Here is a 13,508-nt window from a genome sequence, read left to right as displayed (position 1 = left end):
ATATTTTTGGTGGCATTGTGAACTGGTCCAACCATTCTGAAGAACAATTTGGAACTATGCCCAAGTGGCTATAAAACTTGTGTATTCCATTTGACTCAGTCATACCACTACTAGGTGTATATCCCAGAGAGATCAAAGAATAGGAAAAAGGACCTATTTGTACAAAAATATTTATAGCAGCTCTTTTTGTGGTGGCAAAAAAATTTTGAAATTGAGGGGATTCCCATCATTTAGGGAATGGTTGAGCAAGTTGTAGTATATGATTGTGATGGAATACTATTCTGTTACAGGAAATGGCAAGCAGGATAGTTTCAGAAAAACTGGCAAGACTTAGAAGAACTAATGAAAAGTGAAGTGAGTAGAACCAAAGGAACATTGTACACAGTAACAGCAATATTGTAAGCAAGGTTACCACTCAGCTATTTTTGACAAGACAATTTGACAAGGCAGTTCCAAATGATGAAAAATGGTATCCATCTTCAGAGAGAGACTTGATGAACTCTGACTGCAGATTGAAGCATAGTTTTTTATTTTCTTTATTTTTCTTGTTATATGTGTTTGTATATAGTAACAAGGCTAATATGGAAATATATTTTATAAGACTTCACATGTATTATCAATATATTGCTTGCCTTGTGATAGGTAGAAGGGAGAGAATTTGGAATTTTTTTCAGAAATAAAATTTTTTAAAAATGTATATGTAATTGAGAAATATTTAGCAAAATATTTTTTTTAGGTTTTTGCAAGGCAAATGGGGTCAATTGGCTTGCCCAAGGCCACCCAACTAGGTAATTATTAAATGTCTGAGGTCGGATTTGAACTCAGGTACTCCTGACTCCAGGGTCAGTGCTCTATCCACTGTGCCACCTAGCTGCCCCCCAAAAATAATTTTTTTAAAGGAGGGGAGGCTCTTTCTCTTCCTATACCCTCTTCGTCTGTTTACTTTTCCACCCCTGGAAAAATTGATCAAGGCCTTTATATCCGCAGACCTTATGGCAGTTCCTGGTACATAATAAGTATACAATAAATTCTTATTTACTTATTATTTGATTGATTGACATAAGCATACAATAAAAATAGACTTATGCATGTTTAAAAAAAAAAGGCTTATCCTCAGATATCTTCACCAGTTCTGGGAAGATAGTTTTCTGGACTTCAAAATTTTGCCTATCCTCTCAATCTCTCCCCCATCACCACCAAAACAAAACTTTAAAACTATTCTTTTTTTTTTTTTTTTTTTTTTAGTTTTTGGAAGGCAAATGGGGTTAAGTGGCTTGCCCAAGGCCACACAGCTAGGTAATTATTAAGTGTCTGAGGCCGGATTTGAACCCAGGTACTCCTGACTCCAAGGCCGGTGCTCTATCCACTGTGCCACCTAGCCACCCTAAAACTATTCTAAATCATATTATCGAACCATTGCTTTCTTAATCTTCCTTAACTTAGATTTTCTCTTTTTTTTTTTCCTCTTCCATTGGCATAAGAACAAGATACTCCACTCCAGGCACACTATCTAACTCATCCTTTTGATAATCCCAACTTAAAATTTCATTTGTAAATATGTTGTTTGGAATGCTAATCAATTAATCTTTCAACATGGTACAAATGAAGTTAGATTCACATGTGCACCACAAAAGCCTACTCAGCCCATATTTCTTTTCCTTAAACACTGTTTACTTTTCTTTAAAACCTATGTAATAGGGGTAACTAGGTGGCACAGTGGATAGAGCACCGGCCTTGGAGTCAGGAGTACCTGGGTTCAAATCCGGCCTCAGACACTTAATAATTACCTAACTGTGTGGCCTTGGGCAAGCCACTTAACCCCATTTGCCTTGCAAAAACCTAAAATAAATAAATAAAATAAAACCTATGTAATAAATACTAGACATTGTTTTCACTGCTCTTCTATGCTTCCTTCTAAGTTTTCTTTTGTTCTCTGTTGTGCATGTTTATTTTTTTTCTCCTTACTCCAACCTAGAGAAGGCTACCATTAGACATTAATGTATGTGTATTTGTGTTTTTGGTATCTGTGTAAAACTGTTTTATACATCTATCAGTTCTATTTTCTGGATATGGATAGATAGCATCTTCCTTCATAGGTCCTTTGCAGGTGATTTGAATATAAACTCAAAATGACTTAGTTTTCAAAGTTGTTTTTAAAACAACAATGCTGTTCTACTTAAAACATTCCCTTGCTTCTGCTCATTTCATTGTTTGTTATTTCAGACAAGTCTTTCCGTGTTTTTTCTAAAATCAACCAACTCATCATTTTTTATAGCACAGTAGCGTTCCATCCAGCCCATAATGTTGATGAACTATCTAGTTAGTCACAAATAAACTTAAACCTCTGCCAATTTCTCTACTTCCCCTCCACAAAAAAACCCATAAAACTTAGCTATAAGATAATTCCATTTCCTTTCCCCCCACCCTCATCTTCATACAGTACAGTGATTTCCCTTCACACCATGAGATTTCCATTTTCTCAATAAAAATACCAACATTTTAGTTTCTACTTTGAAAGACTTTCTTTTTTTACATGCCAATTTTTTTGAGATACTGTGGTTTATAGTAGGATGAATTCCAGACTTGGGGTTAGAAATCTGTCTGAACCTTAGCTTTCTAATTATACAGTGCACAGTATTGGTTGTTAGTTGTTTTTTTTTTAACTTTTTTTTTTAGTTTTTAGTATTGGTTGTTAATTGAAAAAAATTCTTTAACTATATATTCTCCCCTACCATATTCCTCCAGTTCAAGACATTTGATGAAATAATTTTGCAAAACAGTCAGGATCAATGGCCTTTGCACTCTGTCCAGCTATATTGCTCATCAGTGAATCCCCAAATTGGCTCCATGGGTATATGTATATTAGTTGGTTTTTTGTTTGTTTTGTTTTATTTTGAATTTATTTATTTTTGAATTTTACAATTTTTCCCCTAATCTCACTTTCCTCCCCCCTACTCTCCACAAGAAGGCAGTCTATTAGTCTTTACGTTTTTTATATGCTATACATTGATCTAAGTTGAATGTGTTGAGAGAAATCATACATATCCTTAAGGGAAAAAAAATAAAATATAAGAGAAAGCAAAATTACATAAGATTTTTTTTAGTTGTTTTTTTTTTTTTTGCAAGGCAAATGGGGTTAAGTGGCTTGCTCAAGGCCACACAGCTAGGTAATTATTAAGTGTTTGAGACTGGATTTGAACCCAGGTACTCCTGATTCCAAGGCTGGTACTTTATCCACTATGCCACCTAGCCACCCCAGTTTTTTTATTTAAATTAAAGGTGATAGTTTTTGTTCAAAGTCCACAGATCTTTCTCTGGATACAGATGGTATTCTCCATCGCAAATACCCTAGAATTGTCCCTGATTGTTGCACTGAAGGAATGAGTAAGTCCCTTAAGATTGATCATCAACCCCATTTGGCTATTATGGTGTACAAGGTTTTCTGGTTCTGTTTATCTCTCTCAGCATCATTTCATGCAAATCCCTCTAGGCTTCTATCCCTCCTGGTTTCTAATAGAACAATAGTGTTCTATAATTGTACATTAGTTGTTTTTTTATAACACTTAAAAAATTTTTTTTAATTTAAGGCAATGGGTTTAAGTGATTTGCCCAAGGTCACACAGGTAGGTAATTATTTAGTGTCAGAGACCAGATTTGAACTCAGGTACTCTAGTTGCCCCACTGTACATTAGGTTTTTTGTTTTTGTTTTTGTTTGCAAGGCAATGGGGTTAAGTGGCTTACCCAAAACCACACAGCTAGGTAAGTATTAAGTGTCAGAGGCTGGATTTGAACTCAGATACTCCTGACTCCAAGTCCAGTGCTCTATCCATTGCACCACCTAGCCACCCCCTGTACATTAGTTTTTAAAAGATGTTTTCTCAATTCTCAGGGCCACTAGAGATAGTCTTAATTTTACCTCTTAATGTAAGGAGGTGCTTAATAGGTGCTTAATTAGTTGACTGAAGTCCAACCTTGCTAGAGAAGCAGATGCCTTAGAGTAAAGATATCCTTTGTGTCTTTGTAGCTGGTAGAGAACTCAGTCTATCTACCATGGTTCCAAACTATCTGCTATAAGGATTTGAAATTTCCTTCCATTATGCAGTTCACAAGATTAAAAAACAAAAAACAAAGCACTGAATGAATTCATACTACTATTTCAAATGGGACAGCTATTCCCCAAGCTGAATTTAGGGGCTTATATATAAACATAAATACTCCTGGCCCAGGAGACTATACCAATCTAGGGGATAACCAGTTGTTCTTTTTCCCAAAATGGCAAATCTTGCTAGACATACCAATCATTACTGAATTTTCAGGCTGGGCTAGATTTAACCTGAGAACAAATCTGAATATATTCTGTAATGTACTATGTAAGTACTATGTAAGTCTCAGTCCTGTGCAATTGAGTTGCCAAATAATTGATACTGATGTGGAATTAGTGAAAAATTTAGAACATTGTACCTTGACATTATGAAATATTATTTTGTATCATCAGATAGCAAAAAATTCATGAGTAGTCAATGTGTCCAATAACTTTTTAAGAATGAGTATGAGATATATGAACTAGGAAAAGACTCACATGCTGAACTCCACCAGTACTTGGACCCTGATGATTTAGATCAAACCACTTTTTAATCTTTGCAAGGGATTCTAGTTTGGTCAAGTGACAAAGTTAGAATTATATTATTTTGAACTTATTGTAGTTTATTCCTTTCCAAATTAGTTGTAGGTGAACAAGCAAGTGTTGAAAAGGCAATATGGCAATTCAGAATCTATATGGAGCAGGGACTTGTGGTATTCCCTAAGGTGTGGATGACTCCAGCCTCAATAAAAATCTTTTTCACATTTATCTGGCCCAGTTTTATTTTCAGGTTTGTCCTAATTCATCAAGGATTGCATCAACAATTAGACCATACCAGTGTAGACATGATTATTTCGAATACTGTAGCTCAGACTAGATTTGGAAGAATGTTGATTGTAAAAATTGCATAGACTACATTCTCCAAAAGACAATTCAAGATGTTTGACTACAGTCTTTTGTCATTGCAGAAGACATTATGGTGAATTGACTGCATTTATGAATGCTATTGAGGAAGTCACTAAACATGGTGAACCTTATACTTAGAACTCTGAGTTTAGCAGGAATTCCTCAATTAAAACACATATTATATCCCAGCTTTCTGTAATTGCCTTAAGTGTTGCCTTAGCACCCTTATAGGAGTTGATGACCATTTGAGACTTCGAGAGAGGCAGCTAAGAGGGAGAAACCAGGTTAAAGAACAGGAAAGAAGTTATATCTGTAAAGCAACTTGGACTTAGTAGAGGAGGAAGCACTAAATCTAGAATTCCACCAGAGGAAAATCAAGAATAAAATAGGAGTTAAGAAAACTAAATAGGAGTTATTGACCAAACTCAAGGAATAATTGAATGCTGCAGAAAATCAAGACTCGAGGCTTCCAAAGGCTCAGTCCAGCCAACCACACAAGACCACTCCTTTCCAACCTGGAAGAGGTTTGCTGACAATAGTAATATCAGTAACCCATGGGGCTGAGGCAGCAGAAGGAGAACAAGAACCTGCTTAGAAATAAGTTCCCTTTTCACTTTCCTTCAAAACCCAAAACTGAGTTCCCATTTTAGCCAAAATCCAGCAACCTTAACCCTTCTTTCAGTCATGGGTTGCTGGGGAAGGTGAACCTGAAGGGAGGGCAATTGGATTTCACAGGAATCAGAAGAACATGCCGGAGAAATGACTTTTGTGAGAAGCCAGATAATGATATGAGTGAAACTGAGAAGAAATCAGTCCACTTACATCTTGGCCCAATACATGAAATTGTCAGAGGAAAACATTCATACCCCTCTCAACTACAAAAAATAATCAAAGGGTATTTTTTACTGAAGAGTTGTTGCATGATAAGATTTGCAAAATCAATGAAGAGTCTCATATTCCTTTATGTTTAATGACATTCCAGGGCACAATTTTTGAATTCCCTCTACTTGAGTACTGAGCAGTATGGGAATTAACTTAGAGAGCACAGGATGAAATTACAACAGATTCTATGTGGATAAATGATCAAATAAACCACTGGACTGAACTAGGTCCTGAACAGAAGTATTACAACCTAATCAAGAAAGCTTAATCTATTTTTGTTGTAGTAAGATGATTTTTTTTTGGTCCTTCATTCTCAAAGAAGTCTATAACATCAGGGGGATGATACCATAACAAGTACGTGAATTGGATTTCATTGAGGGGATGCTATGCTTAAGTCACCAGCCTCACTTTCTCCTCTAGAGTCATCTGGGTCTAGTGGCTAGATATGAATCAGGATGATTGGAGATGGCCCTGGATGAAGGCAGTCATGGTTAAGTGACTTGCCCAAGGTCTCACAGCAATAAATATCAAGTGTCTGAGGCTGAATTTGAACAACTGTCCTTCTGACTCTATCCACTTGACAACCCAGCTGTTCTGGGGTTCCTAGGAGCCTTTCATTGTTCCTCTGAGGAAGCCATCTCCAGATTTTCAAACCAAGCAGAAGGAAGCTATACCTAACAGATCTTTAGAGCTGCCAGATCTTCTGTCCAAGGCCCTAGCCATGCCTCAAGGAGATAGCCATCTAGTCAAACTACTGCAGGACATTCTGAAAACTCAATCATGGTCTACCAGTACATTCACAATCATAAACATTCCTACCCTTGTTCTGACTGTGGGCACTACTTTGCCAATTTTACCCAATTGATCAACCACTAGCAGGGTCATGCTGGAGTGATCCTTTATGCCTTGTTGACTATGTACACTGCTTAACAAGCCCAGCCAACCTGATCCACCACTACCATCTTCATTCAAGAAATTTGTACATACTGTGGAGCTGGATTCTATTGTCAAAAGAACCTTGTCTAATACCAGCTTTTCCACTCTGGGGAGAAAACCCTACCACTGCCATGACTGTGGGTTCTGCTTTTGGCAGAGTGTGTCCCAGGCTATCCATTGACCTATTTACACCAGGGAATGACTGTATCCTACCTTGAAGGTGAGAAGTGCTTTTTGGACAGTTCAATCCTCAGTCAAACACCAGTAAATCTATCAAACTTCCCAAAAGAACCCTGCTTGACCTCTGTCAGCAGGATTAGGGGCAGGGTTTTTTGACCCAGAGCCCCTTGTGGGCTTTAAGCACTATTCAAATATCTTCCAAGACTGTGGGTGACCTTGAATGAAAAACAGAAGACTTGTGTCAAGAGAGTGCAGAGAAGGCAGTGAGGCCTTGAAACCCATCATGTCTCCAGCTACATGTATATGCATATGTGAAAATTCAAGTTTCTTCAACCTATGAAGAATTGAAATAAATGAAAAGGAAAAAATACCCTGGCTTCAGCCAAGTAGCCTTTCATTAGGCAGCTTAACTTTGTTGCCACTATATTATGATGCATTACTCAGTAACACAGTCTGAAATTTAAATCAGGATCTACAAGTATTGATAAAGAATCTACTAAATGATTTGTTAAATATAAAGCAGAATATAAATGTAAATTTTTGTTATAAATGCGTAAGGATGGAAGGTATCTTGATGATTAGAAAGAAGTAAAAGATGTGATCACTGATCATATAATCCATTCATGGATCTTACAATCTAGTTACAAAGAAAGGCACAAATATGGGAGGTTAAAAACCAATGCAACAACTAAATGCATTTCAGAAAGTAGTTCATGATTAGTTGCCTATGGAAAAATAAACTGTTAATTCAGAGGAAGGAGTGATTACTGTGGGTTTGAGTGTGATGGGACGGCATCATACAACTGGGATAAATTGTACCTGGAAATATGGGAAGGAATTGAATAGATGAAAGAAAGAAGTGAGGAAAACAACTGAACAGATATAAGAAAGTGTTTTGTTTAGGAGATCTTGACTACAACAGTTGGAGACTGACTCTCTAATCCTGTCTCTGATACTTACTACCTGTGTGACTTTGCCTCAGTTTCCTCATGAAAACAAGAAGGGGTGGGCCAAATGGCCTCTGAGATCCTTTCTAGCTCTGCATCTTTTATGTAGTGAATTGAATCTAGGTTGGCTGGATGTGAAGGACTCTTTCAAGAGTATAGGGAGACTATTAATTAAAGAAATGCAAGGGGCAGCTAAGTGGCGTAGTGGATAAAGCACTGGCCCTGGAGTCAGGAGTACCTGGGGTCAAATATGGTCTCAGACACTTAATAATTACCTAGCTGTGTGGCCTTGGGCAAGCCACTTAACCCCGTTTGCCTTGCAAAAACCTAAAAAAAAAAAGAAATGCAAAATTAAAGCATCTCTGAGGTACCACCTCACACTTCTCAGACTGGCCAATATGACCAGAAAGGATAACAATCAATGTTGGAAAGAATGTGGGAAATCTAGGACCCTAATACATTGTTGGTGGAGCTGTGAACTCATACAACCTTTTCTGGAGAACAATTTAGAATTCTGGAGCAATTTATTACCCAAAGGGCAACAAAAATTTGCATACTCTTTGATCCAGCAATACCACTACTGAGTCTATATCCTGAAGAGATTATGAAAAAGGGTAAAAACATCACTTGTACAAAAATATTCATAGCAGCCCTGTTTGTGGTGGCAAAGATTTGGAAATTAAGTAAATGTCCTTCAATTAGGGAATGGCTTAGCAAATTGTGATATATGTATGTCATGGAACACTATTGTTCTATTAGAAACCAGGAGGGATGGGAATTCAGGGAAGCCTGGAAGGATTTGCATGAACTGATGCTGAGTGAGATGAGAAGAACCAGAAGAGAACATTGTACACCCTAACAGCAACATGGGGGTGATGATCAACCTTGATGGACTTGCTCATTCCATCAGTGCAACAACCAGGGACAATTTTGGGCTGTCTGCAATAGAGAATACCATCTGTATCCAGAGAAAGAATTGTGGAGTTTGAACAAAGACCAAAGACTATCACCTTTGACTTTGAAAAAGAAACTGTTGACGTGACTCCCAGCGTCCTCTGCGGCTTACCTGGCAGGACGAGCGCCTGTCTCTCCGGCTCAAGATGGAGACGTGGGTGCCAACTGTAGCATCAAGCCAATGGCTCCAGAGTCTTTGAAAATGGTATTACAATGCTGCAGGATTCAACAAACTTGGGTTAATGCAGGATGACACACTTTATGAAGATGAAGATGTTAAAGAGGCCATAAGGAGGCTACCAGAGAATCTGTATAATGATCGAATGTTTCGTATCAAGAGAGCTCTGGACCTGACCATGAGGCAACAGATCTTGCCTAAAAACCAGTGGAAAAAATATGAAGAGGACAAATTATACCTCCAACCATATTTGAAGGAGGTTATACATGAAAGAAAAGAGAAAGAAGAATGGAATAAGAAGTAATCATGTCAAAAAAAAAGAATTTCAATGTTAGTCCTCAAAGTATTTTTAGTAAGTATGGTTATACAAAATATGAGGTTAACTAACCATTTATAACTGTGCTGCAAATTTATTTAATTTAAATAAATAACTCATTGGAAAAAAAGAAAAAGAAACTGTTATCTTGCTATGTAATTTTGCAGATAGCAAAGTATGAGATACATACTTTATTTTTCTTCCTTGAGGATATGATTTCTCTCTTATCACAATTGAACTTAGATCAACATATACCATGGAAACAATGTAAAGACTAACAGACTGCCTTCTGTGGGGAGTGGGAGGAGGAGAGCAATATTAGGGGGAAAATTGTAAAATTCAAAATAAGTAAAATCTTTCTTTCATTAAAAGAAAGAGTATAGTGAGAAGTAAAATGGAAAGATAATAAAGGACCTTGAAAGCCAGGCTAAGGCATTAGATTTCTTTCCATAGATAATGGGAAGCCATTAAGGCTCTTACGCAGAATATATAAGAGGATAGTCTAAAAGTGGATTTTGTGTTAAGATTTTTCTGGTAAGATTTATTAAAGATGGATTGGAGCAGGAGAGATGAAAAACCAGGTAGATAACTTAAGCATTAAGTCCAGATGTGAACTGATGAGTCAGATTGGAGAACTTGCAATGATATGTATTTAAAAAAAAAGGCATTATGAGTGATACTATATCTTGCTGCTTCCCTGGACTCAAAACCTCCAACATTGGAATTTGAATCACTTCTACCATATACACTATACTTGTGTTTTGGATGAGAATGAGTTCAGTTTTAAAAGTTTACGTAATCTTTCAGTCTCAATTTCCTTATCTATAAAGAGAAGGGGGGGCGGAGCCAAGATGGTGACAAGAGCAGATCCTGTCTTAGGCTCTCTCTCATAAATCTTTGAAACTAAGGACTTTAAATTTTCGAGAGACAAAACCCACAGAGGGACCCAGTGAGGCAGTTCTCCTACTCAAGGTAACCTGGAAAAGAGCAGAAAGGCTCTGCTCCCCAGGGTTGGAAGGGCGGCCCGCCAGAGGGGTGGCCCGCTGAGCCGGCTCACAGCAGCGGGGGAGTTTCCTGAGCTGCACCCTGGGGAGCACCAGGCACAAATTAGGGGAAGGGGGGGGAGACTTCTGCCAGAGCGAGCCTGTGAAGTACAGCCCTCAGGGTACACAGCAGGAAGTGTGGCCACTCCATTCCAGATCCAGGAAACAGAAGCAGGCTGAGCCTGTAAGCAGGAGGCCCCAGGGCATGAGCCCATTGAGCCAAGGAGGGGAATGAAGAGAGAAACTGCCCAGCTCTGTCCTCTACCCCTGGAACAGGACTCTGGGGCTCTGACCACATTCAGATCATGATCGTAGTCTAGGCCCCGCCATAGAACAGCAGGGCCCCCCCCCCACCTCAGCCCCATGGGGGTGGGGCATGCATATGGTCATTCACAGACCAGGAGGGAGGACAGAGCCTCACACACTGAGACCCTTGTGGGAGAGTCCCAAAAGCTCAGGAAGCACCCCCAAAACAGGCTTAGACTGGGAAAATGAGCAAGCAGAGAAAAAAGAGGAACACCATTGAGAAATACATTATCTATGATCCCAAGAAGGATCAATATACTCAGTCTGAAGATGAGGAAACACAAACTCCTGCATCTAAAGACTCCAACAAAAACAGAAATTGGGATCAGGCTATGACAGAGCTCAAAAAAGACTTTGAAAAATCAAATGAGGGAGTTAAAAGAAAAACTGGGAAAAGAAATGAGGGAGATGCAGGGAAAACATGAAAATGAAGTCAGCAGCCTAGTCAAGGAAATCCAAAAAAATGCTGAATAGCATGCTAAAAACCAGCTTAAGTCAAATGGATAAAACAGTTCAAAAAGTTACTGAGGAGAAGAATGCTTTAAAAAGCAAAATTGGCCAGATGGAAAAAGAGATAAGAAAACTCTCTGAGGAGAACAAATCCTTCAAAGAATAGAACTCAGGGAGATTGATGAACTTACGAGAAATCAGGACTCATTACTTCAAAACCAAAAAAATGAAAAATTAGAAGAAAATGTGAAACATCTCGTTGAAAAAAACAACTGATATGGAAAACAAATTTAGGAAAGATAATTTAAAAATTATTGGAATACCTGAAAGTCATGATCAGGAAAAGAGCCTTGACATCATTTTCAAAGAATTACTGCAGGAAAATTGCCCTGATATCCTAGAAGCAGAGGGCAAAATAGAAATGGAGAGAATCCACCAATCCCCCCGAGAAAGAGACCCCAAAAAACCAACCCCTAGGAATATTATAGCCAAGTTCCAGAACTCCCAAGTCAAAGAGAAAATATTACAAGCAGCCGGAAGGACACAGTTCAAATATCGTGGAGCTGCAGTCAGGATCACACAGGACTTAGCAACAACTACATTAAAAGCTCGTAGGGCTTGGAATATAATATACCGGAAGGCAAAAGAGCTTGGAATGCAACCGAGAATCAACTACCCAGAAAGGCTGAATGTCCTCTTCCAGGGAAAAAAAGATGGACTTTCAATGAACCAGGGGAATTTCAAATGTTCCTGTTGGAATGGCCAGAGCTGAACAGAAGGTTTGATCTTCAGATACAGGACTCAGGTGAAGCATAGAGATTGGAGGAGAAGGGAAAAATATGAGGGACTTAATGATGATGAACTGCATGTATTCCTGCATAGAAAAATGACACTGATAATACTCATATGAACCTTCTCAGTTAATAGAGCAGGTAGAAGGAGCTTTTACAGTTGAAGCACAGGAGAAAGCTGAATTTGAAGATAAAATATGGTATAAAAATGGAGTCAATAGAAAAAAGAGAAATGTAATGGGAGAAAGAAAGAGGAGAGGGGGGGAATAGGCCAAGATATTTCATATAGTAAGATTTTTCTTTATTACAATGAACTATTGCAATGATATGGAAGGAGGGAAGGCAAGGGGGAATGAGGGAATCTTTGGTCTCATCAGAGGTGGCTAGGAGAGGAAACAGCATATATACTCAATGGTATATATATACTCAATAGGCATCTGGACTAAGAAAGGGGGGGACAGGGGGAAGGGGTGGGATGTGAATGAAGGAGGAGAGGATGGACCATGGGGGGAGAGTGGTCATATATAACACATTTTCTTTTTTATTTCTTGCAAGGGGTGGGATTGGATGGCCTATCTGGGACTATAGGGCCAGGTGGATGCTGGGCCTAAGGAGTGGTAGGGGGGCTTGGGGCCTCTTAGCTCCAGGACCAGGGATCTGTCTGCTGCACCACTCAGTTACCCTACAGCAGAGTCAGTGAAAGGAGAGAGAAAATATAGTACATGGTAATGGAGAAATAAGAAAGGAGGGAATTGCGATCAGCAATGGCAATGGTGGAAAAATATGGACGTAACTTTTGTGATGGACTTATCATAAAGAACATGATACATCGTGACAGTTGGTTGTGTTGGAACACAGACTGAAGCACATTTTGTATTATTATTTTGGGGGTTGCAGGGCAAATGGGGCTGGGTGGCCTGCCTGGGGCCACATAGCAGGGGGATCGTTGGGTGTCTGAGGCCAGATTTGGACCTGGGTACTCCTGGCTCAAGGGCCAATGCTCTGTCCACCACCTGGCCACCCCTACTATTATTACTTTTTTATTTTATTTTGGGTCTTTTTTTTCTTTTTTTTTGGTATTTGCAGGGCAGTGGGGTTGGGGTGGTTTGCGTGTGACATGGCTGGGTGATTGTTGGGTGTATGGGGCCGGATATGGGCTCGGGTGCTCCTGGCTCCAGGGCTGGTGCTCTGTCCATTGCACCACCTGGCCATAACTACAATTATTACTATTATTTTTTTAATTTTAATTTTTTTCTCTCCCCTTTATTTTATCGCTCAAACGAGTCTATATGTTTTTAGGGGAGGGGGTATTTTATTTACTCTTAAACAAGAATATTTTATTAATGTATAAAAAACATTATTTGTACAAAATGAGAGTAAATAAATATTAAATATTAAAAAACAAATCATAAAAAAGAGAAGGGAGGAATATAAACACTGTTAAGACTTCAAAACATTTTCTCATTTGATCTGTAAAATGGGAATGATAACTTGAGCAGCTTTTATTCCACTCAAGAAGCTTCACTGTCTCCCTAAT

The 13,508-nt window shown here is 38.6% G+C and overlaps 1 pseudogene; it reads left to right on the top strand.

The window, feature by feature from the left end:
* Positions 1 to 9,037: 9,037 nt before the first annotated feature.
* On the top strand, positions 9,038 to 9,375 carry LOC141501713 (cytochrome b-c1 complex subunit 7 pseudogene; annotated as a pseudogene).
* Positions 9,376 to 13,508: the final 4,133 nt, after the last annotated feature.

Source organism: Macrotis lagotis, chromosome X (assembly GCF_037893015.1).
Source record: "Macrotis lagotis isolate mMagLag1 chromosome X, bilby.v1.9.chrom.fasta, whole genome shotgun sequence".
NCBI classification, from domain to species: domain Eukaryota; kingdom Metazoa; phylum Chordata; class Mammalia; order Peramelemorphia; family Peramelidae; genus Macrotis; species Macrotis lagotis.
Note: the sequence above shows the minus strand (reverse complement) of the source record. Positions and strands in the feature narration are given on the sequence as shown.